Raw genomic sequence first — 5,846 nt, forward strand, 5'->3', positions numbered from 1 at the left:
AGAACCTAGACTTTAACCCATGGACGTCAAGCTGTGAAATATTAACACTAATTGCCATTTTTCTCTGACCATGATTGCTGTGGATTAGGCATCATGTAAAAAAACACTGGGCGCTAAGCAGTAATCAAACACTGGTCCATTCACTCGTTCCTCTCTCACACAGAGGCAAATGTAAGTAGCCACGTTTTTGAGAAGTGGTGGAGTACTGTGCTGAGAGAAACGTAGAAACTGAGTTTGGACTGACATCTAGTGTTCAGTAAGTTAGGTGAAGGAATAAAGTTTATTCCTTCCGACGTCAAGTTGAGTGCTGAGAGTGATTTAAATAAAAATGGTTTTACATGGTTTGCATTTTAGTGCAACCCCAAATCAGAAAAAGTTGGGACAGTATGGAAAATGCAAATAAAATAAAAATGCTGTCTTCCTTACATTTACTTTGACTTTTATTTGATTGCAGACAGGATGAACCTGAGATATTTCATGTTTTGTCTGCTCAGCTTCATTTCATACCTCCATTCCTGCATTTCAGGCCTGCAACACATTCCAAAAAAAGTTGGGACAGCGGCAATTTAGAGCTAATAATGAGGTGAAAAAACTAAATAATGATGTGATTCCAAACAGGTGATATCAACAGGTGATTGTAATCATGGTCTGGTACAAAAGCAGCATCCAAGGAAAGGCTGAGTCTTTGATGAGCAAAGATGATCAGAGGATCTCCAGTTTGTCAACAAATGTGTGAGAAAATGATTGAAATGTTTAAAAACAATGTACCTCAAAGAAAGATTGGAAGGGATTTGCATATTTCTCCCTCTACAGTGCATAATATCATTAAATGATTCAAGGAATCAGGAGGAATTTCAGTGCGTAAAGGCCAAGGACGCAAGCTTAAGCTGAACGTCTGTGATCTTTGATCCATCAGACGGCACTGCATCAAGAACCGCCACTCAACAATAGCTGATATAACCACATGGGTGAGGGATTACTTTGGCAAACCTTTGTCAAGCACTACAATACAGAGTTACATGCACAAATGCCACTTAAAACTTTACTGTGTAAAAAAGAAGCCTTATGTTAACCATGTCCAGAAGCGGCTTTGACTTCTCTGGGCTCGGAGGCATCTAGGATGGACCATCACACAGTGGAAAAGTGTATTGTGGTCAGATGAATCAGCATTCCAGGTCTTTTTTTGGAAAAAATGGACGTCGTGTGCTCCGGACCAAGGACGAAAAGGACCATTCAAACTGTTATCAGCTACAAGTCCAAAAGCCAGGGTCTGTCATGGTATAGGGCTGTGTCAGTGACCTTGGCAAAGGTCATTTACACCTCTGTGATGGGAGGATTAATGCAGAAAACTACATTGAGATTTTAGAGCAACATATGCTGCCTTCAAGACATCTTCTTTTCCAGGGACATCCATGCATTTTTCAACAAGACAATGCAAAACCACATGCTGCACACAATTACAAAGGCATGGCTGCGGAAGAAGAGGGTATGGGCACTGGACTGGCCTGCAGACAACAACGACCCCGTACTGTTGCACATCTTAAGACGTGTTTGCAGGAAGAATGGGACAAAATAAAAGCTGAAACACTAAATCACTTGGTATCCTCGGTGCCAAAATGTCTTTTAAGTGTGAATGGCAACATTATAAAGTGGTCAATGCTTTACTGTCCCAACTTTTTTTGGAATGTGTTGCAGGAATGCAGGAATGGATGTTTATTAATAAATCAAATGAAGTTGAGCAGATAAAACATGAAATATCTCAGGTTCATCCTGTCTGCAATCAAATAAAAGTCGATGTAAGAAACTCTACTACTTTGTACTGGTCTAGACGTAGAGTTGTAGTGGGTCCAGTTCCACCAAAAAAATAGCAAGGCAATGGTGGCTTGCGTAATAAACTGCTGCACAGTCTTTTTTATCAGTACTTTGTCAAGGTTTGACTGATTTTACTGTTAAATGATTATAATTTAGTTTTGTAATCCATCAAATCACATTATGCTTACATTAGATTTACTGCACCGGGTGGCTTTTAGATTTGGTTGACATCAAATAATAGGCTCTGACGAGCAGAAAATCCAATAAAAATGTAATGAATCTTTAATCAGTGTGAATATTGTGTTTTAGCTTACCTTGAGGGAAGAATTTTAAACATCTCTTCATAATGAGCCAATATCACAATTTCAATGATGAGTTACTTCAGACATGATTAAATATTTATTACCAAGTATTATACTAAGATTCAATGGCTGTAGGGTAAATATAAAATGATGTGTGTTTTTAAACACTGCATTTGCTGTGCCTTTCGTTTTTTCTTTTGTATTTGATGCATCTTTATCCTTTTTCAGAAAATTAAATTGCAGTGTTAAATATTTAACCCACCAAAGACAATCAGGATTTGTAACTAAACTTTTTGCAGAGCTAGATTTTGCTTTAAATGCACTGAAGCATACAGTTAACATACAACCCTAAATCAGAAAAAGTTGTGACAGCATGGAAAAAGCAAATAATAAAAAAAAACACAGTTTCTTACATTTACTTTTATTTGATTGCAGACATGATTAACCTGAGATATTTCATGTTTTATCTGCTCAACTTCATTTTATTTATTAATAAACATTCATTCCTGCATTCCTGCAACACATTCCAAAAAAAAATTGGGACAGTAAAGCATTAACCACTTTGTAATGTTGCCATTCCTTTTCACCACACTTAAAAGACGTTTTGGCACCGAAGAGACCAAGTGATTTAATGTTTCAGCTTTTATTTTGTCCCATTCTTCCTGTAAACACGTCTTAAGATGTGTAACAGTACGGGGTCGTCATTGTCGCATTTTTTGTTTCAAAATTCTCCACACATTCTCTATTGGGGACAGGTCAGGACTGCAGGCAGGCCAGTCCAGTACCCGTACCCTCTTCTTCCGCAGCCATGCCTTTGTAATGTGTGCAGCATGTGGTTTTGCATTGTCTTGTTGAAAAATGCATGGACGTCCCTGGAAAAGATGACGTCTTGAAGGCAGCAAATGTTGCTCCAAGATCTCAATGTACTTTTCTGCATTAATGCTGCCATCACAGAAGTGTAAATGACCTTTGCCAAGGGCACTGACACAGCCCCATACCATGACAGACCCTGGCTTTTGGACTTTTTTCCAAAAAAAGACCTGAAACGCTGATTCATCTGACCACAATACACGTTTCCACTGTGTGATGGTCCATCCTAGATGCCTCCGAGCCCAGAGAAGTTGACGCCATTTCTGGACATGGTTAACATAAGGCTTCTTTTTTACACAGTAAAGTTTTAAGTGGCATTTTTGCATGTAACTCTGTATTGTAGTGCTTGAAAAAGATATGCCAATCAAGCTGCACAGTATTGGGCAGTAACCACAGTTCCTACTAGAGGTTGCTGGGCTCTCATCCCACCCTGATGGAGTCTGTTTCTGACAGTTTGCTTAAAAACATGCCAGCCAGTAGCTAGCTGGAGGTGATTTTTTAGGTCATTTTGTTGCTCTACACACAAATTAGCAAAACCAAGTCCTGTTGCTGGGTTGATGCACTTCTATTGCCCTGTCCAGCTCTCCTCGTATAAGGATCCATGTCCTGGTATAGAGACACAGCAAACCTTAATGCAATGGAGGTATGGAGGTATCATCCTGGAGGAGCTGAACTACCTGTGCAACCTGAATAGGCTATCATGCTACCAGTAGTGACAAGGACACAAATCAGTTGAGAAGGATAAGAATAGAGTAATTGTTGGTGGCCACCACCTGTAAAACCATTCCATTTTTGGGGGTTGTGTTGCTGTTGCTACTTCATTGAACGTGTTGTCACTTTTATTTGCACCAAAGCAAGTGAAACTGATTCACAATCAATTATCCTTTCTAACAGGACATACACCGATCAGGCATAACATTATGACCACCTACTTGTTTCTACACTCACTCTCCATTTTATCAGCTCCACTTACTATATAGAAGCACTTTGTAGTTCTACAATTACTGACTGTAGTCCATCTGCTTCTCTACATACTTTTTTAGCCTGCTTTCATGCTGTTCTTCAGTGGTCAGGACCACCACAGAGCAGGTATTATTTGGGTGGTGGATCATTCTCAGCACAGTGTTAATGTGTGTTGTGCTGGTATGAGTGGATCAGACACAGCAATGCTGATGGAGTTTTTAAACACCTCACTGTCACTGCTGGACTGAGAATAGTCCACCAACCAAAAATATCCAGCCAACAGCGCCCCGTGGGCAGCGTCCTGTGACCACTGATGAAGGTCTAGAAGATGACCAACTCAACCAGCAGCAATAGATCAGCGATCGTCTCTGACTACAAGGTGGAGCAACTAGGTAGGAGTGTCTAATAGAGTGGACAGTGAGTGGACACGGTATATAAAAACTCCAGCAGCGCTGCTGTGTCTGATCCACTCATACTAGCACAAAACACACTAACACACCACCACCATGTCAGTGTCACTGCAGTGCTGAGAATGATCCACCATCTAAATAATACCAGCTCTGTGGTGGTCCTGTAGGGGTCCTGACCATTGAAGAACAGGGTGAAAGCAGGATAAAAAAGAATGCAGAGAAACAGATGAACTACTGTCAGTGATTGTAGAACTACAAAGTGCTTCTATATGGTAAGTGGAGCTGATAAAATGGACAGTGAGTGTAGAAACAAGGAGGTGATCATAATGTTATGGCTGATCGATGTATTGATCTCTGGGTTTTTTTAGGTTTATTTATTTATGTCTATCATGTATACTGTATATTTAGTTGGAATTTAGATTGATAGTTTTAAAGACAGAGGCTGTAAAGATATTTGCACAGGTAGTATAACACACACACACACACACACACACACCTTGATGAATCTGAGGATTATCTGCAATACATCACATTGACAGCACCCAGTTAGCCTGCCTCTGTAAGAAAGAGAAGAAACGTTAATGATTATGCATGCTAAAAATAACCTCTTTATTTTCCTCACTCTCCTCATTCTCAGCATTCTCCACCCTCTTACCTCTTTCCCTTTCAACTGCTGCCTCACAACATATTGTCCCTTTCTGCTGTTTGACTGTGCAACTGGTTCTGCTCATCTGGATCTGCGAGGATCGTCCACCAGATCTAGGCACAATAGGCAAGTACAAATTGGTTAATTATTTATTTTTTGTATCTAAGTGCATTGATTTTCTTTTTTATTAATTAAAAAACAGCTAACACATAACACTTAACTATGTTTAGATATGTTTAATTAATCAAAATGTAATTATTTAAGACTTGTCTGCCAAAATGATGCAACCATATAACCATATAATCAAATGGCGTATTAAACTCTTTTAAACTATTAGGATTTTACAAAACTTTGAAATTGTTATGGTATTAAATATTGCAAAACTTGTTTATAGGTTATTTGGCCATGCAACACAACCAACAAACAATGTACTTTTATGTCAAAATGCTTTCAAAGAGTTTAGCATTATGAACAAGATCCCTAGTAACATTTGTGGTGTATTGACAAAAAGGATAGCCCATCCACAAGTCTTAAAAACGTCGTAGTGCCACGTTAATCCATCTTAGGTCAAGTCACTCACTTACCCACTTACTAGGGGCAATGTAGAGCAGCCAGTTTTGAGTATGTTTTGCTTTGCGATGGAACAGCTCCCCATTGCCCTATACCGTACCTGCCTTGCCACCAGTGTTTCCAGGTAAAGCCTGGACCGATAACAATTATATTTTTGGATTGTAGAGGGCAACACAATTTTTTTTTTACATTTTTCCCAATTGAGGTGAGTTCATATGAGGATCAGCTTTGTGTACAGAGAGCCACACCCTGATCAATGCATTATTCCTCGAC

At 39.4% G+C, this 5,846-nt stretch overlaps 1 long non-coding RNA gene across 1 annotated transcript; it reads right to left on the reverse strand.

Annotated features, from left to right (window-relative positions):
• Positions 1–464: 464 nt before the first annotated feature.
• Positions 465–5,028, reverse strand: LOC134325343 (uncharacterized). The gene is made up of 3 exons (XR_010014287.1): positions 5,013–5,028; positions 4,854–4,914; positions 465–528 (listed from the first exon to the last, which is right to left on the reverse strand). It is a non-coding gene; the product is annotated as an uncharacterized LOC134325343 (long non-coding RNA).
• Between the last annotated feature and the right edge of the window lie 818 nt (positions 5,029–5,846).

The sequence above is a fragment of the Trichomycterus rosablanca genome, chromosome 1 (assembly GCF_030014385.1).
Source record: "Trichomycterus rosablanca isolate fTriRos1 chromosome 1, fTriRos1.hap1, whole genome shotgun sequence".
Classification (NCBI taxonomy): Eukaryota; Metazoa; Chordata; class Actinopteri; order Siluriformes; family Trichomycteridae; genus Trichomycterus; species Trichomycterus rosablanca.